This window comes from Schistocerca americana, chromosome 8, assembly GCF_021461395.2.
Source record: "Schistocerca americana isolate TAMUIC-IGC-003095 chromosome 8, iqSchAmer2.1, whole genome shotgun sequence".
NCBI lineage: Eukaryota > Metazoa > Arthropoda > Insecta > Orthoptera > Acrididae > Schistocerca > Schistocerca americana.
Window position 1 is genome coordinate 345,678,866 of NC_060126.1, and position 25,418 is coordinate 345,704,283.

At 45.6% G+C, this 25,418-nt stretch overlaps 1 pseudogene; it reads left to right on the plus strand.

The window, feature by feature from the left end:
* The first annotated feature begins 24,088 nt into the window (after positions 1 to 24,088).
* On the plus strand, positions 24,089 to 24,206 carry LOC124546234 (annotated as a pseudogene).
* Positions 24,207 to 25,418: the final 1,212 nt, after the last annotated feature.

The window sequence follows — 25,418 nt, forward strand, 5'->3', positions numbered from 1 at the left end:
GAGCGTGTTTTTTAGGGACTTGACTAGTTTGAACCTGGGACCTGTTGCTGGTAAGGAGACGTCAGACCACACATGACATGTAGAACTCAGAAGAGTTCAGTGAGACTAGCGATGATATAACCAAATACTTAATGATTTCAGTGTCAGCTCCACTGCACTCCCTGTAAAGGAATCTTAATACTAACTAAATTTAGTGGAAGGGGTTCAAGGCTTTCCTATTTTTAGTTAGCTGGTAAAATAACGTCGAAAAAGCAGTTAAGTTTACCACTGGAAATTTTATTCTACTCACGAAACATCGTTTATAAATTGAACTATTGATAAAAGGAAATGTTTTAATACAGGATGGTAAAAACCAACTGCGTTCAACAATAATGGGAACGAATATTCCCCGAATGGCTTTCCAAGTTCTACAATGGATCGAAGGATGACCTATGCCATATCACATCTATAATTTAGGTTTAAATTAAGTTTCACAAAAGAGAAAACTATCAAAATGGTCTACAGTGACCCTCAACTATCTTTAATTACTTATCTAACTTGTCGTTAATTACAGTGGCTGATGTGGCTTCTCAATAACTATATAACAGAAAAATCATCGCGTTTCAGATTTTTACTTCAAGTGGCAAATGTGAACACCATGAGCTTTAATTGACGATCGATACTAGTATTACGTAAAAAGGGGATGTAACAGATGAGACTTCTGCAGTTCTGAGTGAAGCCTTATGCGCTCAAAAATGCGGCATCGCGTGCGTTCATTACCTTGTCGGTGTTCGTCAGGGGGCGGCGAGCGGCGCAGCTCCGTCCAGCTCGCCCTCTCGGAAGCAACTCTCTCCCAACTTCTCCTTACTACAATTTACCGAAGTTGGAAAAAACTATCTGGCTGTGTTTTCATCTGACCAATCTGGGTCTCAATGTTAACCTTAAGCTCCGCCTGCAAAAATTCTGTCTATCCAATGAGAAACGTTATACTTTTCGTGGTGGGGCAATGTTTTTAAAGTTTGCAACGTAACAGAGAAGCGAAAAAGTCTCACGCTAAAACTTGCAGCTAGTGTGGTCCTTTTAGCGTTATCGTAAGATCTATACTGTTCTTCTGGAGGGCTCTATCTTTTAACATGGGCAGGGGGGTGGTCCTAATGTAACAGAGACGCGAAAAAGTCTCACGCTAAAACTTGCGGGTGGTGTGGCCCTTTTTGTGTTATCGTAAGATCTATACTGTTCTTCTGGAGGGCTCTAGCTTTTTACATGGGCTGGGGGGGTGGTCCTAACGTAACAGAGACGCGAAAAAGTCTCACGCTAAAAAGTTGCGGGTGTTGTTGTCGTAGCGGTTAGCTGGCGACGTGGGTGTCCGTCCCTTATCATAGGGCCTTCTCGCTTAACACTGTTCTGCTCTCGGCTTCTGTTCTCGTTTCTCCCCTCGGAACTGCGTCTGTCTCACGGTGGGAAGGCATGACATGCAGTTAGGCATTCTTGTGTTAGTCTGTGGTATTCCATTTGCTCACTCGTTGCTCGTATTACTTTGGTTAATTTAATGTCACGATTTATTCGGAGCTATGTGACATACTACTGGATTTGCTTATCATGTCAGGGTTTTCATGGAAGGTGTTGGATTTGCCTGACACCTTACTATGTAGCTCCGTATTTTTCGTATTAACAAATGTTGTCGCACGTGAAACAAATGATAAGTTACAAACAGACTGCTAAATGAGCATCTAGGTGTTATAAGATTCAGTGCGATTAAACGCGCAGCTGCGTCCTGGTGCGAAGCGTAGAGACGTTTGGTCGGCTGCCTCGGCCGGGCTGTAGTCCCTGAGTTAATAAAGCGGGGCGGCTTTTTATTATTTAGGGGCGGGCAGTAACCCTGAGCTCACAAACACGCGCAGCGGCCGTCAGCGGGCTGTGCGTGGGCGTAATCAGAAGGAGGCGACAACAGGTGCTCCAAATGTCAGCCACGTGGCAGGCCGGGCAGCGGACGAGAACTCTGTCCCCCTCCTACCCTCGCCCCCTCCCTCCCTCTCTCTCTCTCTCTCTCTCTCTCTCTCTCTCTCTCTCTCTCTCTCTCGTCTGTTATTAAGCGGCGCCTGCCGAGTTGATAAGGCCCGGCAAACTCCCGCAACATCAGGGCACGCTGCTCTTAATAAGGCGAGGGATTGCCGGCTGTTTTCAGTGTGAGGTAATTCGCAGGGCAGCGCCTTGGGCTGCACTCTGACCTGTCCACGGTCCACTTCTTCTCCGACAACAGACCGCTGGGCACGATTTTATTCGTACGTGGAACACACGTTATTCGTGACTTTTCACGTAGCTAATGAAGCACGAGGAATGTGGTCCACTGTTGCAGAAACAATAGTAAACGCCTGCAGATTTGAATCCATTGCTTACTGGAGCAGACAGATGCGGATCCAGTTTCGGTCTGGGAGGGGTATACTGTCACATCCTCCTCCCTTCCGATATTGCTTGCGATCACCTACACCTTTAAGGTGTCACAGACGTCTACGATTCTAACAATAAAATAGATAAAACGTTTTAATTTAGTTACTATTCATTTAAGAGTATATTAGTGCTCTAGGGGCAGAGGCGTTATGCTTCACGAAATTTCGACAGTGTACGTTCCGGTAAGAGCCGGACTTCCTCCCACCTAAGTCTTACAGAGTGATTACGACGAGAAAATCAGAAAAAAATTGGAGCTCATTCTTCCCACACGCTACTCGCAAGCGGTACAGGATATGGGGAGAAAAATGTAGAGGTATTAGAATGACCCACCACCACACACGCCCTACATCGTCAATCATTTGTTAGACGTACTCGAATATCTATCTCCCCACACAGATTTTACTTTCTGCAGCTCCCTCTAATACCATGTAGGTTATTCCCTGGCGTCGTAACCCATGTCCTATCATCCTGCCCCTTCTTATTGTCAGTGTCTTCCATTTGTTCCTCTCTTCGCTGATTCTGTGGTGAACCTGCTTACTCCTTGTCTTACCAGTCCACCAAATTTTCAACATTCTTCTGTAGCACCACGTCTCAAACGCTCCGCTACTGAAAAGCATCCTGTGTTAAATGGTTCAAATGGCTCTAAGCACTATGGGCCTTAACATCTGAGGTCATTAGTCCCCTAGACTTAGAACTACTTCAACCTAACTAACCTAAGGACATCACACACATCCATGTCCAACACAGGATTCGAACCTGCGACCGTAGCAGCAGCGCGGTTCCGGACTGAAGCGCCTAGAACCGCTCGGCCATAGCGGCCGGCTCCTGTGTTAAATGTATGTGGTAATTTATAGAATTCCTTGCCATCTTGGAGGCTCTCAGTTTTCACCCTAATTTATTCTCCGAAATTTAGCTGTGATATTTGGAAATTGATATACATTAAAATTCAAATGCTTCTGCTGCAACGAATTTTGGAGAGGGAGGGTTCATGACCCACATATGACCCACCTCCCAAACCCAACCCAATTGGTTCCACACCTGGTGAGAGGAAAAGGGAGAGGGAACAGTGCGCGTATCGTACTCGGACACGCTCTAAGGTTCTCCCAGACGCCTCTCTTAAATGCATTGTAATGGAAGTTTATAAAATAAAACTTTCCCAGGGTCGGTGACGTTTATTTTCTATTTACTGCCCCGACGCGCTTTAGTAGCATGCTACCGAACTGTTATTTTTGTGCATCAGTTGATAGTTATAGATTCATGTGAAGGGCGCAAAGATTTTTTAGCTGGCAAAATATTGTTTCCCGGTACATATAGATCGATTTGTTTTATTGGATACCATAATGTGTTTTGTATATTTAAATATACAGCACACACTATGGATCCCATTATCGTAAATTAGTCTTAATCTGAATTATATCTGTACTTACATGTTGTGTTAATATACCTTTGTTTCACCCAAGGAGCACGAGAACAAACACAACACCATCACTTCATAGTTTCTCATCCAATTGTTTACATGCCAAAGATTCTCTCATTGCTAAGATAATACATCCACGATGCATGTACTATCATAGCAGTTTTAAGTATTATTAAATTAGCCAGTTGAGGAATCTTTGGCATGGATATAACTGGACGAGAAAGTGAGAAGAGATGCTGCTGTGCCGGCCGTTGTGGCCAAGCGGTTCTAGGCGCTTCAACCTGGAACCGCGCGACCGCTACGGTCGCAGGTTCGAATCCTGCCTCGGGCATGGATGTGTGTGATGTCCTTAGGTTGTATTGTATGTTAACCGGGGATCTAGAAACGACGGAGAGGCTCCGTCCCCGCCGTAGCTGAAGTGGTCCACAACCTGATGACTACCGCAGTCCACTTCACCCCTCCGCCGCCCCACACCAAACCCAGGGTTATTGTGCGGTTCGGCCCCCGGTGGACCCTCTCAGGGAACGTCTCACGCCAGACGAGTGTAACCCCTATGATTGCGTGGCAGAGTAATGGTGGTGTTCGCGTACGTGGAGAACTTGTGTGCGCAGCAATCGCCGACATAGTGTAACTGAGGCGGAATAAGGGGAACCAGCCCGCGTTCGCCGAGGCAGATGGAAAACTGCCTAAAAACCATCCACAGACTGGTCGGCTCACCAGACCTCGACACAAAACCGTCGGGCGGTTTCGTGCCGGGGACCAGGTGCTCCTTCCCCTCCCGGAAAGCCGTGCGTTAGACCGCACGGTCAACCGGGCGGGCTGTCGTTAGGTTAGTAAGGTTTAAGTATTCTAAGTACTAGGAACTGATGACCTCTGATGTCCCATAGTGCTCAGAACCATTTGAACCATTTGAAGATGCTGCTGTGTTTGCTCTGTGGGCCAAATAAGGATATATTCCCACACGATGTAAGTAAACATATTATTGAGATTATTTAATTATGTGACACAGTTCATGTTGCACGCTAATATAAATTAATGTTTCTGGTCAGGGCAACAATATTCCAGAACATAACATCTATGGCAAACAAAGAAAAAAAAAATTCCCATTTTACATGAATCTGTAATGTACAATAGATGTATCAGCAACGCTGAAACGTGTCTTCCCAGTAAATACTTGGAAAAAAACGTCAATAGCCTGTCGGAAAGAAGGTGCAGTAAAAGTCATGTTGTGACTAAAGTACTATTACATGTTTAGCTGAGAAGCGAAATATTACAAGAGACCTTATTTGCATTTCACGCCAAGTTCTTGTTGATATGCATCACTCGCGGGCCGATGCATGTTGCACTCGTGATTTGCAATGTGCGGAGTTGGGCTTGTACCGACAACAATTTTCAGCGGACTAGGAATTGCCGAGAGCATCTGGTAGACGGAGCTGATTACACGGTTCGGCTTACAGTAAGGCGCAGTCCTCAGATGCAAACCGGACTCGCCCTGGCGCCGGCTACGTCTATAGTAGTAGTTAGCGGCGGGACGGGTTCCACGGCCTTCTAAATATTCGGTCCCGGCCGCTGACAGGCCAGCGGTGCCAGTTGACAACGGAACGCGGCCCGGACTTGGCCTAATAAGGCGGTGGACTGGTGGCTAGTGGCGCGGCCGTGATTTACAAGGGCCCGCGTATTACACTTGCAGATTGCCACGCAGATGGGGCAAGATACTGTTTAGACCAAATAGGTAAGGGCCGATCGTGTCGGCGCGCAGCGCCGACGCCGCAGTCCGGTTCTCGACAGGTCTCGCCCGTGCGGCATGATGCACACGCCACCATCGGTAGCTCACTTCTGTGAGATAGCGCATAGTAACAACGAGAGAGTAATGGTGATATGCGAACAGTAATGTCACCGCCCAAAATACACTCTAAGACAGAAAGACGCACAACGAAGGAATTATCCGAGTGGGATGGAGATGGATTATGATGATGATGATCGGATTGTGGGGCGCTCAATTGCGCCGCTATCAGCGCCCGTACAAATTTCCAACCTTTTCTCAGTCTAATCTTCCACTGACATGAATGATGATGAAATGATGAGGACAACACAAACACCCAGTCATCTCGAGGCAGGTGAAAATCCCTGACCCTGCCGGGAATCGAACCCGGGACCCCGTGCTCGGGAAGCGAGAACGCGACCGCGAGACCACGAGCTGCGAACAGATGGAGATGGGTCATTCCATGTCAAGTGGCCTAAGGGTCATCACTCGACCATCTCCAGTTTCGACGAAATTTTTACAGGATGTACATATAGACCTTACATGAAGCACTGCCAAATTACAAGTAGTATGGTGGGGCCACTGGCCACCTTTTCGTAAAGGCTCGTTTTTTGACATTGCGACTGAAATGGATAAATGATCAACTTTGTTTTACCACTTTCAGGATCTGAGAGACCTGTCGTGCTGAAAGTTTGTGATCCTGTTCTACTTTTTGGGTACAATAGCTTAGCTGTAGTACAAAAGATGAAACTGTGGTAAATTCATCATAGTGTGTTATCAAAGTGGCTCATAAATCTTGTCGTACCAAATTTTGGCTATACTTTATTGACTTGTATCTACTGAAAGAGTAACTTTCTGAAGCTAATGCTTTAGTTATCTGCAGCGTGCCAGCATGTCATAAAGCTCTGCAAGGGGCACCCAGATTGCTCAAACAATAACTGAGTTATCTGAGCTCACGTTGTCTGATCAGAAAAAGTTGTTCTTATTTTGGAGACGGACAGTTTAGTGTCAACAATGGAGTTTGGTAACATGCTTCAACAATCAGTCTGAAGCACACTGTTGTGTATTGAAGTGTTCAGATGTTGTGTGTGCCTTTTTAAATGATTTAAATTGTGTTGTTATTACTGGATAAACATAATATGGTACATGTACAAACAAATTATTGCAGTTACAGAAAAATTGGAGTTATTCAAGAGAGAGTTTCACAAATTGAGCAAGTCAATAACGCATTGATCCACCTCCGATCCTTATGCAAGCAATAATTCGGCTTGGCATTGATCGATAGAACTGTTGGATGTCCTCGTAAGGGATACTGTGCCGAATTCTTTCAAATTGGCACCGGGATTCGAAACCGGATTTCCCGCTTATCGCAAGCGTTCGCCTTACCATTTTTTCCCTTCATTTTGTTTGTTGTTGTTCATTGCATTTGGTTGTGACGGACGTCACATGGCACCTGTTCAGATTCATCGTGGATCCTGTCATTCAAATTTTTTTTTTTTTTATTACAGAGAGCAGCGAGCCCTTTGACCAAACACGATGAGCTACCCTGCTGGCAAACGGAGGGGTGATTTTACAATCCGAGCACGACTCACAGCCACAGCCAAACTTTCATATGTCGTCAACCACATGTCTACAATCTGCATTCTTTGTTGTTGTTGTGGTCTTCAGTCCGAACACAGGTTTGAAGCAGCTCTCCATGCTGTCCTATCTTGTTCGAGGCTATTCATCTACAAATAACTACTGCAACCTACACTACATCTTTCTGAATCTGTTTACTGTATTCATCTCTTGCTTTCTCTCTACGATCCCCCTCCACACACACACACACACACACACACACACACACACACACACACACACACACACACACACTTTCCTCTAGCACTAAATTGGTGATTCCTTCATGTCAGAATGTGCCCTACCAAACGATCTCTTCTTCTAGTCGGGTTGTGCCGAAAGTTTCTTTTCTCTGCAGTTCTGTTCAGTACCTCTCATTTGTTACGTGATCTGTCCATCTAATCTTCAGTATTCTTCGGTAGCACCACGTTTCAAAAGCTCCTATTCTCTTCTTGTCTAAACTGTTTATCGTCCATGTTTCACTTCCATACATGGCTACACTCCCTTCAAATACTTTCAGAAAAGACATCCGATTACTCAAATGTATACTCGACGTTGACAGATTTCTCTTCTTCAGAAATGCTTTTCTTGCTATTGTCGGTCTACATTCTATATCATTTCTACTTCGACCATCATCAGTATTTTACTGCCCAAATAGCAAAATTCATCTATTACTTTAAGTGTCTCGTTTCCTATTCTAATTCCCTCAGCATCACCGTATTTAATTGGATTGGATTATATTCCATTATTCCTGTTTTACTTTTGTTGATGCTCATCTTATATCCTCCTTTCAAGACACTATCCATTCCGTTCAACTACTCTTTCAAGTCCTTTGTCAGAGACAGAATGACAATACCTTAGACAAATCTCAAAGTTTTTATTTCTTCTCTCTGGACTTCAATTCCTACTCCAAATTTTTCTTTTCTCTCCTTTACAGCTTGCTCAATATACATGCTGAATAACATCGGGGATAGGCTACAATCCTATCTCACTCCCTTCTCACCCACTACTTCTCTTTCATCCCCCACGACTCTTATAACTGCCATCTGGTATCAGTAAAAGTTGTAAGCAGCTTTTCGCTGCCTGTATTTTATCCCTGCCAACTTCAGAATTTGAAAGAGAGTATTCTAGTCAGCATTGTCAAAAGCTTTCTCTAAATCTAAATCTGCTATAAACATAGGTTTGCCTTTCCTTAACCTATGTTCTGTGACAAGTCGTAAGGTCAATATTGCCTCGCGTGTTCCTGCATTTCTCCTGAATCCAAACTGATCTTCCCCGAAGTCGGCTTCTACTAGTTTTTCCAACCTTTTGTAAAGTATTCCTGACAGTATTCTGCAACCGTGACTTATTAAACTGATAGTTCGATAATTTTGACACCTGTCAGTAACGGTTTCCTTGGAATTGGAATTATTAAATTATTCTTGAAGTTTAATGATATTTCTCCTGTCTCATACGTCTTGCTCACCAGACGGGAGAGTTTTGTAAGGGCTAACTGTCCGAAGGCTACGAGCAGTTTTGACGGAATATCTTCTACTGCCGGTGCCTTGCTTCGAGTTAGGTGTCAAATTCTTGACGCAGTATCATATTTCCCATCTCATCGTCTTTCACGCCCTCTCCTATTTCCATAATAGGGTCTACTGCACCCAAATACATCTCCGTTGTATAGACACTCTGCTTACTCCCTGCACATTTCTGCTTCTCCTTCTTTGCTTATGACTAGTTTTCAATCTGAGCACTCGATATTCACACAGATGATTGTTTTTTCTCGTAAGGCCCGTCTGATTTTCCTGTATACGGCATCCAGCATTCCCGTAGTTGATATATGTTTCTAAATTCTTACATTTGCCATCTAGAAAACCCTGTTCAGCCATTTTTCATTTCCTGTCAATCTCATTTTTTGACGTTTGTATTCCCTTCCACCTGCTTCATTTACTCCATTTTTTATAGTTTCTTCTTCCATCAATTAAATTCAATATCTCTTGTGTTACCCAAGGATTTCTACTGGCCCTCGTCTTTTTACCTACTTGATCCTCTGCTGCCTTCACTATTTCATGCCACAAAGCTACCCACTCTTCTTCTACTGTATTCCTTTCCTTTTTTATTGTCAATCGTTCGCTAATGATCCCTCTGAAACTCTCTACAACCTCTGGTTCTTTCAGTTTATCCAGGTCCCATCTCCTTAAATTCTTACCTTTTCGCAGATTCTTCAATTTTAATCTACAGTTCACAATCAATAAATCGTGGTTAGGGTCCACATTTGCCCTTGAAAATATACTATTAAAAATCTGGTGCCGAAATCGGTCTCGCCATTACATAATCAACCTGAAACCTTGAGGTGTACCGAGCGTGGTGGCGCAGTGGTTAACACACTGGACTCGGATTTGAGAGGACGATAATTCAATCCCGCATCCGGCCATCCTGATTTAAGGGCATGGTCGACTTCCTTCCCCGTCCTTCCCTAATCCGATGAGACCGATGACCTCGCTGTTTGGTCTCTTCCCCCAAACAATCCAACCCAACCCCCTTCAGGTGCCTGGTTCAAATGGCTCTGAGCACTATGGGACTCAACTGCTGAGGTCATTAGTCCCCTAGAACTTAGAACTAGTTAAACCTAACTAACCTAAGGACATCACAAACATCCATGCCCGAGGCAGGATTCGAACCTGCGACCGTAGCGGTCTTGCGGTTCCAGACTGCAGCGCCTTTAACCGCACGGCCACTTCGGCCGGCTAAATTTCACTCAAATACGAAGCATGTTCGAAGGAACTTTGCATCGTAATTCGGAATAACACAGGCACTGCAATATCGTATTTTTCAGCACGCTCTGGTAATACTGCTGACAGCGGCACACGCATTAAACAGAGCCTGATAAGCTCTTCGGTGAAAATGTTGCGTCATAGTTCAGTAAAACGAAGCTTGCGCTTTCGATGATTACCCCAGTCCACTTATCCTCACAAGGCCAAAATGTGGCATGAAACCCAAAGAGATTCTGGTCATACATAAAGCACACCAGTGGCAAGACACAATCAATACCTTCACTGCGCGATAACAACGGTGAAGTCCCCGATGACAGTGGCACTAAAGCAGAGTTATTAAACACGGTTTTCCGAAACTCCTTCACCAAAGAAGACGAACTAAATATTCCTGAATTTCAATCAAGAACAACTGCCAAGATGAGAAACATAGAAGTAGATATCCTCGGTGTAACGAAACAGCTTAAGTCACTTAATAAGGGCAAGGCCTCCGGTCCAGATTGTATGCCAATCAGATTGCTCTCAGAGTATGCTGATAAAATAGCTCCATATTTAGCAATTATATACAACCACTAGCTCACAGGAAGATCCGTACCTAAAGGCTGGAAAATTGTTCAAGTCACACCAATACCCAAAAGGGGAAGTAGGATTAATTCGCTGAATTACAGGCCTATATCACTAACGTCGATTTGCAGTAGGGTTTTAGAACATATATTGTATTCGAACATTATGAAGTACCTCGAAGAAAACGATTTATTGACATACAGTCAGCACGGATTCAGAAAATATTGTTCTTGTGAAACACAACTGCTCTTTATACTCATGAAGTAATAAGTGCTATCGACAGGGGATGTCAAATTGATTCCATATTTTTAGATTTCCAGAAGGCTTTCGACACCGTTCCTCACAAGCGCCTTCTAATCAAATTGCTTGCCTATGGAGTATCGCCTCAGTTGTGCGACTGGATTCGTGATTTCCTGTCAGACAGGTCACAGTTCGTAGTAATAGACGGCAAGTCATCGAGTAAAACAGAAGTAATATCCGGCGTCCCCCAAGAAAGTGTTATAGGCCCTCTATTGTTCCTGATCTATATTAACAACATAGGAGACAATCTGAGTAGCCGTCTTAGATTGTTTGCAGATGATGCTGCCATTTACCGTCTTGCAAAGTCATCAGATGATCAAAACGACTTGCAAAATGATTTAGATAAGATATCTGTATGGTGCGAAAAGTGGTAGTTGGCCCTGAATAAAGAAAAGTGCGAAGTTGTTCACATGAGTACTAAAAGAAATCAGCTAAATTTCGATTACACGATAAGTCACACAAATCTGAGGGCTGTAAATTCAACTAAATACTTAGGGATTACAATTACAAATAACCTAAATTGGAACGATCACATAGATAATATTGTGGGTAGAGAAAACCAAAGACTGCGATTCATTGGCAGAACACTTAGAAGGTGCAACAGGTCTACCAAAGAGACTGCGCTTACACTGGTTATCACTTTTAGCATTCTTACACTACACTTGTCCGCCCTATTCTGGAGTACTGCTGTGCGGTGTGGGATCCGCATCAGGTGGGACTGACGGATGACATCGAAAAAGTACAAAGAAGGGCAGCTCGTTTTGTATTATCGCGAAATAGGGGAGATAGTGTCACAGACATGATACGTGAATTGGAGTGGCAATCATTAAAAGAAAGGCGTTTTTCGTTGCGACGGGATCTTCTCACGAAATTTCAATCACCAGTTTTCTCCTCCGATTGCGAAAACATTCTGTTGGCACCCACCTACATAGGTAGAAATGTATATCACGATAAAATAAGAGAAATCAGGGCTCGCACGGAAAAATTTAAGTGCTCGTTTTTCCCGCGTGCCGTTCGAGAATGGAACCCTAGAGAGACAGCATGAAGGTGGTTCATTGAAGCGTCTGTGCACTTTATTGTGAATAGCAGAGTAATAACGTAGATGGTACGAAAATTGACGTCGAGTCGAATGGCTCGCTCCAGTCTTAAGCCGTCGGCACACGGACCGTGCTGTCGAACGTTAACGTTGAGCGCGTCAAGTTCAACGTGCTGCTGAACGCTCAGGAACGATGCGACTTGTGCATACGGTACGTGGGCCCCAACGTGGTATACGCGATCGCAACGCACTCCAGCGGCAGTTGAGGGATGTTTCTAATTCGTAAATCACACTGTTTACTCAACGGCCGCGGGTAATATTCCCACGTTAGCTCTATTAAAACGCACATTTCCTCCATCTTCCACCAAGTCCAGTCAATAAGGACACAGGCTTACAAAAGTTCCATTACAAACAGTGCGATACAAATTTGCAATACTTCTCCACATAAGATAATCATTATTTCATTATTTCCACATTTTAGTAAAACCCCACGGTCAGCCTTACTTGATCACTGTTCCTACCCATTAGCAGAATCTTTGCAACATGTAAATTACAGAGTGTAAAAGAAAAAGGAGCAAAATATATTTATAAAAGTAGCGCAAGCTGTCCTATAGATTAAGCCAATCGAACAAAGTCACCCCTCAAAAAAAGGTGAACTTATGTTTACATAACATCAAATAATATAGTATATATTTATATTAAACTAATAACAAAGAATCAGAACCTAATAAAAACGCTAATGTTAGGAAAAAAAATTGGATGTGTCAAGGCGCGAACCACCGCCCACATCAACATCTCTCCAGAGGAAAGTGACGCTACGCATTACGCTAAAACAACTTCACAGCGTTTACATCTAATCATGTTATGTTACTGACTGCTGAATACCTTAATTGTAGATATGTTACTAATTCAAATTTGCCGGCCGAAGTGGCCGTGCGGTTAAAGGCGCTGCAGTCTGGAACCGCAAGACCGCTACGGTCGCAGGTTCGAATCCTGCCTCGGGCATGGATGTTTGTGATGTCCTTAGGTTAGTTAGGTTTAACTAGTTCTAAGTTCTAGGGGACTAATGACCTCGGCAGTTGAGTCCCATAGTGCTCAGAGCCATTTTTTGAATTCAAATTTAATTATAATAAATTGTACCAAGAACAAAACGTTTTGGGTGGATCATCAGTGTGTCTCTGCCTTCAAATAGCCTACTCTTACTACTACTACTACTACTATGATACGCAAGTTACAATAATTCTTTTGCCACGAATATGATGTTTCTCATTATTTTATTGGAACGAATCACACAGTTAACAACGGGTTTTCCAGTGATTCTCAATTTGCTGGTGCTCAGAAACGGCATATATACATATACTCTTGAAATGAATGCCAATATGGCGCCTCACAACTCTGCACTGAAGGGAGACGGCGTGCTTGTGACGTAGGTGGCGATGTGCCATCTCATTGGTCAACGCTCAGACGCACGCCCAGAATATCTGACGCGCCAGATATTGCTCAGCACGTTCGGAAAGACTCCCGAGCGTGCTATTCCACGCTATGACGTCAGAAATTCGGCACGCTCAACGTTTGGATTCACGGTCCGTGTGCCGACGGCTTTACATCGTTTCGCTTCCCCCTGTTTGACAACAATTTGTCCAATCGCAAGTACCTCCGCGAACGGTGCCGCAACACGACCGCAGACCTGTTATCCTGGACTGCAACGACCCCTCCTGTCGTCAGACCAGCCGCGACTGGTGAAGAGCGGACGACTTTGACCTTGCTCCGAGACGGACGCTGCGGCGACCCGCGCCCTTCGGTTATAGATTTACGACAGTAGCGCGGCGCGGTGCGGCATTTCCCTTGCAGATGCGCGCCGACTGATGTTACCCGCTGCTGCCATATAGGTCCAGCGCGCGGCCGCATCTCCCGGCATTATGCGGACCTGCGACCTTGCCGCCGTCCCGCCGGGCAGTGCCGAATCAAACCAGTGGGCCGCCCGCTCGCGTTTTGCTGGGGCTCCTCGCCTTAATACGGAGGCAGCCGCCGTCCCGTCCTGGATGTTTATGGCCGCCGTAAATAACGCCCGCTATTATACTTGGAGATGCCGCAGAAACGGGAAATGAAGACCGACCGCGACGGAGTGTCGCGGCGACCGCAGGGCGGACGTTGGCATTCAGGGCGCATAGCGATCGGGATTGCTTTTTTGGCGAAACCCCGTAGCCCAGGTCCAGGCGTTTGAGGGTTTTGTATTAGACTGGTGCATACGTTCGTAGCGTTTCTCGTTTCCATGTCGGTGTCTCGGTTGCTGTGGGTTTCTTTATAGATTGTCTAGTTCGCTGTTGCTATTTGAGTTTACATATTTTCATTTTTACTTTTGCATACAGTGAATGGAGCTGTTGATAGTAGAAAATGGAGTGCCAAGTGGAGAAATAGGAACATTTCCGACATATTCTTCTGTTTGACTTCAATAGAAGGGCGACAGCAGCGGTGGCGGATGGTGCCATTGGACAGAGCTCGACAGGGAAATGTCTTTCTTGTTTTAAGGAGGATTATTTCGACATTGGTGACTCTCTCCAGATTCAGGAAGACATTCAGGGTTTGTTGAAGATCGTCTAAGCGCATTAATCCACAACGATCCACCTCAGTGTACTCGAGAACTGCGACACGTGATGAACTGCGATCATTCCACCATCACCCGACATCTGCATGCAGTGAGTAAGATTCAAAAATTTGGCGTGTGAGTACCGCATGTTCTAAGCCAAAATCCCAAAAATAGGCGGTGGACGCATGTGCGTCTCTGATTGATGATGAAGTCCCGTACTTCTTTACAGTGCGTAGGGGAGCGACGAGGGAGACCCGCGCTGCCTTACTGGGTAAGGTTCTAGTGGAGGTGGTTTGCCATTGCCTTCCTCCGACCGTAATAGGGGTGAATGATGATGAAAACGACACAACAACACCCAGTCATCTCGAGGCAGTAAAAATCCCTGACCCCGCCGAGAATCGAACCCGGGACCCCGTACTCGGGAAGCGAGAACGCTACCGCGAGACCACGAGCTGCGGACACGTCTCTGATTACTCGTCATTAATTGGCACGTGAACGACATCCACCATTCCTGAAATCTGGTTTCCCAGGACAGAGCGGATCAGGTTGTGAAAAGGGGCCAAGGTCAATTACTGTTAGTTATACAAGAACACACACAATTTTATTGCTCAGACCAATGTACAGTTTTCTCTTTAAAACAACAAAGATCAATTCGCGGCTTAGGGCCCAAGTAACTTCTCCAGAATAAGTCTGAATGATGGCTTTCAAAATACCAGGATTTAAAGTAACGGCTGAAGGCCTTATTTAAGCAAAATTACGATATCTTCTCGGCTAAAGGCTGAAATAATATTTCAGATCAGTTAAGGAATTCTTTAAAAGCCAAGCATTTACAAATTCCTGCTAAAGGCCATATTAAGGAAAATTCAAGTTAATTCCTCGGCTGAAGGCCCAATAAAAAAATTTTCCTTGCATAATAAAAGAGAGCCTTTAAAGATAAGCTTTTACACAGTACAACAGAAAAATATCTTACGAAAACTTGAAGTATCGTGTCGGGTGAAGGCCCAAACAATCACTCACGAATAATTAAAGACAACCTTAACATAAACATTTCCTGAACACGTCTGAAGGCCGTTTCAAGAATTCAAAATAATTAAAGGGAAACCTTACATGTTAAAGCCACAGATTCTGAAACAAACGCGGCTTAAGGCCTAAATAGAGAGCAACAAGAATTTTAAATGAAACACGGTTGAAGGCCTAATCTTAAGGTTGTTATGAAGTTCTGCTGAAGGCCATATACTAAACGTAAAACAGACAATATTAATACACGGCTGAAGGCCTGGCACAGTACCTGCGACCAAATAAAATGACAATCACAAACAACAAACAGTGGTACTCAGAAGTGTTCCAAGGGTCAGCCTGGGCAGGAAACTCTAACCACAGTTTAGGTGAGACAGACAGCCTAGCGTAACACTAATCTATCGGATTGCAGTAAGACCTAGGACGGCTGACGAACCAACCAACCGCCTAATCAATTCCCTTCCACCCGACCAACAGCACGACAACCAAAAGTATCAGTGAAGACGAGGATCCCAGCTGGATTATGTCTTAATAATTGGCGTATAAGCACAGTCAAGGCACAATAAACACTCAAAGAAAGAAAGAAAGAAAGAAAAGAACAACACCAAGCTGTCGAACTACACGCCATGCCGGACAGCATCAACACTGCCGCAAAACTACGCTAACGACCAGGGCAGGTAACCGGAAGTTAGCGGCCACAAGGCAGAAGATACCGCTGCTGCACTTCACTAATAAAGTATAATCTTTTCAAAGGTTAAACACCATACAAGGAGATGGCTGCAAAATTTTGCCTACTCCAACACACCATCATGTTGATGCTTGCGGGTACAGTCCAGGATGCAACAACCAGCAATCAACGAAGAGATGTCACAACGATTGAGCTTTCATGACAGGTTCACTGATTACTCAACTCCAGTATGCAGGTGCGGTGGGGGACGAACTGAGCAGTTCTCGCAGCTAGTGCCACACAACTCCGACAGCGCGTGCACGCCGCCAGCGGCCACGGCCTGATTACACGCCGCAGTCTTCCTCGCTGCTCCGCCGCAACCGACCAACTGCCCTACACACACAATGACACGGAAATATAACTGCCACACCATGACACGGAAATATAACTGCCACAGCAAAGAAGTTACGGCAGTACTAGTATCGATAAACGCTGCTGCTGCCACTGATGGAGGCAACTGAGCAACTCGTTCAGATAGTAACTAAGGGAGGAATAAGATGCCACTCGATGGTGACAAAATGCCCAAAAGGAAAAACGGCACTAGCGCGAGCTGACGACGGCTCAATTCCTACCCTGGTGATGAAAAACGGTGTCTTTACGCTGACATAAAGAAATGAAAGGCATAGTTGAGCCCAAACAACGCAGCCAGTCCCTGTAGACAGACCTGTCCGCATCCATAAAAGCCGGCCGGTGTGGCCGTGCGGTTCTAGGCGCTTCAGTCTGGAACCGCGTGACCGCTACGGTCGCAGGTTCGAATCCTGCCTCGGGCATGGATGTGTGTGATGTCCTTAGGTTGGTTAGGTTTAAGTAGTTCTAAGTTCTAGGGGACTGATGACCACAGCTGTTAAGTCCCATAGTGCTCAGAGCCAGAGCATCCATAAAAGATAATGTTATGCGTGTGATGGACCAGCGACGGTGGGGTTTACTACAAATTGCTTCCCCGCGGTGTAACAATCACTGCTGATATTTACTGTCGAAATTGAGACGTATTGCAGACGCAGTCCAGGAACAACGACTAGGAGGGATGCGTGAGGTGATGCTACTCCACAACTCTCGCCCGCACTCAGCTAAATTGACGAAAGACACTGTATAGGATTTGGGTTGGGAAGTTAAACCGCACTCACCCTGCTCACCTGACCTCCCACCCTCAGATTTTCACCTTTTCCCCTCTTTATCGAACAACCTTCAAGGAACTTCGTTTCCGGGTGAAAATGCGCTCCGAAAAATGGTTTGACGAGTTCTTCACCTCAAAACCACATGATTTCTACAGTCACGGAAGCGAAAAGTTACCCCAGCGTTGGCAGGCTGTTGTAAATAGTGAAGGAATATATGCACTATGTGATGAAAAGTATCCGGACACCCACAAAAACATACGTATTTCATATTAGGTGCATTGTGTTGCCACCTGCTGCCACGTACTCCGTATCAGCGACCTCAGTAGTCATTTGACATCGTGAGAAAGCAGAATGGGGCTCTCTGCGGAACTCACGGACTTTGAACGTGGTCAGGTGATTGGGTGTCACTTGTGCCATACGTCTGTACACGAGATTTCCACACTCCTAAACAATGCTAACGCCACTGTTTCCGACGTGATAGTGAAGCGGAAACGTGAAGGGACACGTACAGCACAAAAGCGTTCAGGCCGACCTTGTAGGTTGACTGACAGACCGCCGACAGTTGAAGAGGGTCGTAATGTGTAATAGGTAGACATCTATACAGGCTATCACAAAGGCATCCCAAACTGCGTCAGAATCCAGTGGAAGTACTATGAAAGTTCGGCAGGAGATGAGAAAAATTGAATTTCATGGTCGAGCGACTGCTCATGAGCCACACATCACGTCGGTAAATTCCAAACGACGCCTCGCTTAGTGCAAGGAGCGTAAACGGTGGACGATTGAGCAGTGGAAAAACGTTGTGTGGAGTGACGAATCACGGTACACAATGTGGCGATCCGATGGCAGGGTGTGGGTATGGCGAATGCCCGTGAACGTCATCTGCCAGCGTGCGTAGTGCCGACAGTAAAATTCTGAGGCGGTGGTGTTATGGTATGGTCGTGTTTTTCATGGAGGGGGCTTGCACCCCTTGTTCTTTTGTGTGGCACTATCACAGCACAGGCCTTCTTTCTTACCACTCTTGAAGAGCAATTCGGGGATGGCGATTGGATCTTCAACACGATCGAGCACCTGCTCATAATGCACGGCCTGTGGCGAAGTGGTTGCACGACAATAAGATCTCTGTAATGGACTGGCCTGCACAGAGTCCTGACCTGAATAATACAGAACACCTCTGGGATGTTTTGGAACGCCGACTTCGTGACAGGCCTCACCGACCGACATCGATACCCCTCTTCAGTGCAGCACTCCGTGAGGAATGGGCTGCCATTCCCCAAGAAACCTTCCAGCACCTGATTGAATGTATGCCTGCGAGAGTGGAAGCTGTCATAAAGGCTAAGGGAGGGCCAACACCATACTCAATTCCAGAGTTACCGATGGACGGCGCCACGAACCTGTAAATCATTTTAGCAGGTGTCCAGATAATTTTGATCATGTAGTATATTATTGATGACTAAAGTCTCTGTTATTTGTATCTGTAGGGCGCCCAATAGGGGAGGAGGGAACAAAGTAGGTTGAGGTGGTGTTTGACGTTATTTTAGTGATTATAATATCGAGGAAAATTTACAACGAACTTGGCAGTATGGGCCCAGTTATCAGTAAGACGTTTTCATCACTTCTGGTCTGGATGCATGTGTTGATTCGGTTGGGAATGGTGGCATAAAGCCGTTTTAGCCTCTCCTTAGGCAGCCTGGCGCACAACTGTTCTAACTGGTCCTCGATATCCTTCATCCTGGCACTGGGACGGAGTTGATGTCCGATCTGGTCCCACCCATTCTCTTTCGTGGTTAGATCTGGGATATTGCTGGCCACGAGTGTATCTCAACATCACGCAGACATTTCACAGAGATGCGGGGCTTGTGTGGATAACCATTTTCCTGCTGAATAATGGCAACACGAGACTATCGCATGGGTGGTAACACATGAGGACGCAGGATGTTCGAGACGTACCGATGTGCTGTCAGAGTTCCCTCAGCCACTATCAGTCGGACCTAATGGCTTCCCACACCACCGTTGAGCAGAATGCGACTTAATCGTTTGTATTGTAGTGTTAGTGACGGCCTACGTATGGGATGCTAACTTCCTTGTCCAGCTGTTGCTAGTTTCCAACTCATGGTGTGTGATCACACAGATTGTTTTAGAGAGTGCACTACTTTTTCTCGGATGGCAGCCATAGATGTGAAGGGGCTACAGTGTGCTTGGTGCGCAATGCGGCGATCCTCCATTGTTGTGGTCAGTGGCCCCCAGTACGTCTGCCCCCACGTTTCTGTGCGGTGCAACATCGGGCCACTGTCACATCCAAATGCCATAAAAATCTCCACATTTTATGATTCGACCAACCACCCAAATGCAGACTCACAATGAGGCTACTTTCAAAATTTGTTAGGTGCGAGAAATTTCGTAAAATAAAGTTCACTACCATCGTGACGTAACGCGAGACATGCAACATTCGAAAATATGTCTTTACCGACACTTGTAGCTCATTTCAGAGGTCAGTTATAGCTAGGTTTAGCTAGAGTTCGCTCTGCCGAAACTACGAGTCAGTCGTTTTGGTATCTACAGAAAAATGTAGTAAATGGTAGGATTACCGGTAGTATTTGCAGCATAACCTGAAAAATAAAATAAAATTAAACGAACGCATAAGAGAGCAACTAGGAGCCGATGACTTATTTTTGTTTGTTTTGTCATTTGTTTTGCACATAATTACATCATTCAGTGTTAGCCCAATGGGTATTTTATATCGTTCCAGAATATAAATTGCATTTAATAAGTAATAAAAGTTACTTGATGGCGTAACTTCTACGCTTTTATGTATATGCAATTGTTGTTATTTTGTACTAAGTAGAATATTCATCATCATGATCAAAGGCAGGAGTTCCCTATTATTGCTGATAAGTGCGAAAGTTGTTTAAGAATAATAGAAACATATTTTATATAAGTTCGCCAAGTATTTAAGCGATATTTCATGTACTTTATTTTACTTTTTTTTTAATTTCTCCTTTTTGTTGGGGATATTGCGTTGTCTAGCGCTATATGGCCAATCTGCACTGTTTTCTCCTCTTTTAGTACAACATCTCTCTCTTTCACGTTACAAGCAAACAATTTTCGAATATGACTACGAAGTCTTTCGCGATGGAGTCCTTGCATAAAAAGTTCTCGGTTTACTTGCAGCGTCAAATTTGGATTTCGAATAAAACCCGAATTAAAAATTGACAATTTCAGTTTTGCTCTAAATACTGTTTCTTTTTAAGTAACAGACAGGAGGATTAACTATTTAGAACAAGAAGGTTCCGTAGCTTACATGGCTCTTTATACACACATCACGAAAAGTTTTGCATCACCCCGGTTCCCGTAATACCTGAAGACACATGTTGACTATGGATATTGTATCACAGAAACAGTCCCATTGACCGTTCAAAGTTGTCACTAACACTCCCAAAGATGTAAACAACCATGCACGAGCAGCGCCTATTAGACGGAGGGGGTTCGACAGCCGATCAGTTCCAGTCATTACACCAGGAGGGAGGTACACGGCTCTTGTTGTTTGTAGTTCAACCATGCCTAGACGGTCAATACCGCGGTTCGATGGCGTCCGTATTGCTACTTTGTGCCAGGAAGGGCTCTCAACAAGGGAAGTGCCCAGACGTCTCGGAGTGAACCAAAGCGTTGTTGTTCGTAAACGGAGGAGATACAGAGAGACAGAAATTGTTGACGATATGCCTCGCTCAGGCCGCCCAAGGGCTACTACTGCAGTGAATGATCGCTACCTACGGATTATGGCTCAGAGGAACCCTGACAGCAACGCCACCATGTTGAATATGTTCTTCGTACAGCCACAGGACGTCGTGTTAAGACTCAAATTGTGTGCAATAGGCTGGATGATGCGCAACTTCACTCCCGACGTCCATGGCGAGGTCCATCTTTGTAACCACGACAACATGCAGTACCGATAGATGGGTCCAATAACATGCCGAATGGATCGTTTAGGACTGGCATCACGCGCGCGACCGCTACGGTCGCAGGTTCGAATCCTGCCTCGGGCATGGATGTGTGTGATGTCCTTAGGTTAGTTAGGTTTAAGTAGTTCTAAGTTCTAGGGGACTGATGAGCTCAGAAGTTAAGTCCCATAGTGCTCAGAGCCATTTGAACCATTTTGAACTGGCATCACGTTCTCTTCACCGATGAGTGTCGCATATGTCTTCAACCAGACAATCGTCAGAGACGTGTTTGGAGGCACCTGGTCAGACTGAACCCCTTAGACACACTGTCCAGTGAGTGCATCAAGGTGGAAGCTCCCTGCTGTTTTGGAGTGACATTGTGTGGGGCCGACGTACGCCGCTGGTGGTCATGCAAGGCGCCGTGATGGCTGTACGATACGTGAATGGATTCACACACAGAAAATTATTAAACCATACACACAACACAATCAAGACAGATAAATACACAACAGTGGTGCCGGGCGCTAGTGGCCGAGCGGTTCTAGGCGCTTCAGTCCGGAACCGCGCGACCGCTGCGGTCGCAGGTTCGAATCCTGCCTCGAGCGTAGATGCGTGTGATGTCCTTAGGTTAGTAGGTTTAAGTAGTTCTAAGTTCTAGGGGACTGATGACCTGAGATGTTAAGTCTCATAGTGCTCAGAGCCATTTGAACAACAACAGTGGGCAACGCTACTCACCGAAAACACAGATATGTCGATGACAAAATGGAAAGTGCAAGCGATATATATGAGACGTGACAAATGTAGGTGAAAGAACGCCAGAAATCGGCTAGCTGGAGCATGGAAAGTAACGAATACATGTCCAGGACCACAAATGTTCAAATGCGTGTGAAATCTTATGGGACTTAATTGCTAAGGTCATCAGACCCTAAGCTTACACACTACTTAACCTAAATTATCCTAAGGACAAACACACACACCCATGCCCGAGGGAGGACTCGAACCTCCGTGGGACCAGCCGCACAGTCCATGACTGCAGCGCCAAAGACCGCTCGGCTAATCCCGCGCGGCTCCAGGACCACAATGCGTGTGTTAACAGCGCTGGAAATGGTAAGTAACACCGAATGACAATTTCACATCACGAAATTTGTGCTACAGAAGTTAATTCTAACCGAAAAAACAAGAGTAAAACACGACAAAATGTAACATAACAACATGTTGTATGTACCACATAATACATTTATTGTATGTATAAAAAGAAACACGTATTACAGGCCTCTGAAGGTGCTTCACAAATAAAAGAACCAGAACGCGTATGGTGATTAACAAACTGCCTTCAATTAGTTGCATAGAGGGAACATCCCTCCACGTATTTTTGTGCTTTCTGTCGTTTTTGCGACGTCACATTTACATAAATTTACGTGTAATGCTTCGAGACCAGCTCTAACCCTGCCCCTGCGCTGTGCACACAGCTCTAGTTCCGAACGCTGGCTCGCCGCCTACCCTTCCCTGCCGTGCGCGGAGCGACCCACGCGCCGCACCCCGGCCGACACTCGGTTTCGCCCGCAGCCGGCTCGGGCGACGCGGCAGGACAATGGCAGCGGCGCACAATAAACCAGCAGCTCCGTCTGCCGCGCCGGTCCGTGGCGGAGCGGCTAATGAACCGCTCAAAGCACGCGCCCGCGGACCGGCCCGACCCGTAATAAGCGCGTGGGCCCGCCACGTGAATCACCCACGTGGGAGGAGCAGGCGGTCCTCGCCTCCCTGCTTCGTTAGCGGCCACCGCGATGAATCGCGCCGCACGCAACATCCCGCGGCCCGTTATTTGTGCTGGGCGTTCCCTCGCCGCTCCATTCCGAGAACGTTTCTGCGCTTGAAGTACAGCTGACAGCGGCCACTTTCTGTCGCCAAAATATTCACCGCCGGTGCTGCCGCCGACAAATTTCAGGTTCAGAGGACAAAGGGAGCTCCTCAAATTAATAACGTGCGCTCTTATTATTTGTCCCGACACAGAAGTGAAAAGACTTCCCAACAATGTCAGAGCACATGTTCTCATGTGCGACGATCGTCCGAGAGGTCTCTCTGTGATGTGTCTCGACTCTGGCCTAAACTTTTAGGCTGGCGGTTTTAGTGTATTGCAGAGTGGCTGGCTCCTCCCTTTTTTCCTTGCGGTTAGCCAGCCACTTCCATCTGCTATATTGTTTTAGCTCCCTCTACCACTTTCTTCCTGTGTTGTCCATGTTTTACTGCTGGCGGATTGATTCATCCCATGCTTCGGTGTGGGTAGGCATATATTTTTCCAAGCTTGTTACATGTTTTTTACTTTCTGTTTTATCTTACTGTTATGAGTCTTTTCTTGACACCCGTCTCAATCTGTTACTGAAAGGGCGCGTGAAGACCTTGCCATCGTGCGCCCATACAACCTTCTCTCTCCATCCATCCATGTACCGCCGTAGAATCTGTAATCTGTCCTAAAGTTAATATTTAGCTATAGTTCAGAACCGAGATCCCTGGCCGTTTAGAATGGAGCGAATGTACCAGTACCTTTCTTCACTCTATCTGTGAACTCTCAAATAAATAATGGTGCAGTGTTCATTAATCTTGTTTTTGATTAATATCAGACTGGAACATGGGTTCGCAAACTTTTCCTCTGACGGAACACTTTGAGAATTCTCGTACTTTGATGGAACACCTTTATTTTGAAGGTCACTACAATTTTTAAAAATGAGAAAACCATGTGTTATACAGTGATTACTTCAATTTTAAATCATAACTAACAGCACAGAAGTCATAATAGAATTTTAAAAAAGTTAGTGTTCTTAAAATGTCGAAAAGGCAACGGCCTTGCCGCAGTGGATACACCGGTTCCCGTGAGATCACCGAAGATAAGCGCTGTGGGGCGTGGTCGGAATTTGGATGGGAGACCATCCAGACCGCCATGCGCTGTTGCCATTTTTCGGGGTGCACTCAGCCTCGTGATGCCAATTGAGGAGCTACTCGACCGAATAGTAGCGGCTTCGGTCAAGAATACCATCATAACGACCGGGAGAGTGGTGTGCTGATCCCACGCCCCTCCTTTCCGCATCCTCCTCTGCGGATGACACGGCGGTTGGATGGTCCCGGTAGGCCACTCGCGGCCTCAAGACGGAGTGCTTTTTTTTTAAAAAAAAAGTCGAAAAAAGTCATCTTGTTAACAGTTTGTCGCTGAACACTTGTACACCTCCCGCAGAACACCATTGCTCTGTCGAACACAGTGTGGGAAATCCAAGTCTAGAGCAAACGCACTTATTCTTTTTACCCAAATATGCTTCTCTGAAGTAAGAGTAACATCAGTGGTTTTTTTCATTTTCTTTGTATTTAATAACAGGAAAATTGCTCTTAACATCTATCTGTAGACATAGAAATTCAGTTTTTAAGCCGGCCGAAGTGGCCGTGCGGTTAAAGGCGCTTCAGTCTGGAACCGCAAGACCGCTACGGTCGCAGGTTCGAATCCTGCCTCGGGCATGGATGTTTGTGATGTCCTTAGGTTAGTTAGGTTTAACTAGTTCTAAGTTCTAGGGGACTAATGACCTCAGCAGTTGAGTCCCATAGTGCTCAGAGCCATTTTTTCAGTTTTTAAGAAAAGTGTCCACAGATTTGGAAAGAGAGAGAATTTTTTGTGTGTCCCTTGTAACCACAGGTTTTCTATGAGAGCAGATGTTAAGAGCAATTTTCCTTTTATTTAATAGGAGAAAAGAAAATCGCTATTGACGCTGTAACTGAAGCGTAACATGCTTGGCTAAAGAGAAGAAAAAATCCAGAATGAGATTTTCACTCCGCAGCGGAGTGTGCGCTGATATGAAACTTCCTGGCAGATTAAAACTGTGTGCCCGACCGAGACTCGAACTCGGGACCTTTGCCTTTCGCAGGCAAGTGCTCTACCAACTGAGCTACCGAAGCACGACTCACGCCCGGTACTCACAGCTTTACTTCTGCCAGTACCTCGTCTCCTACCTTCCAAACTTTACAGAAGCTCTCCTGCGAACCATGCAGAACTAGCACTCCTGAAAGAAAGGATATTGCGGAGACATGGCTTAGCCACAGCCTGGGGGATGTTTCCAGAATGAGATTTTCACTCCGCAGCGGAGTGTGCGCTGATATGAAACTTCCTGGCAGATTAAAACT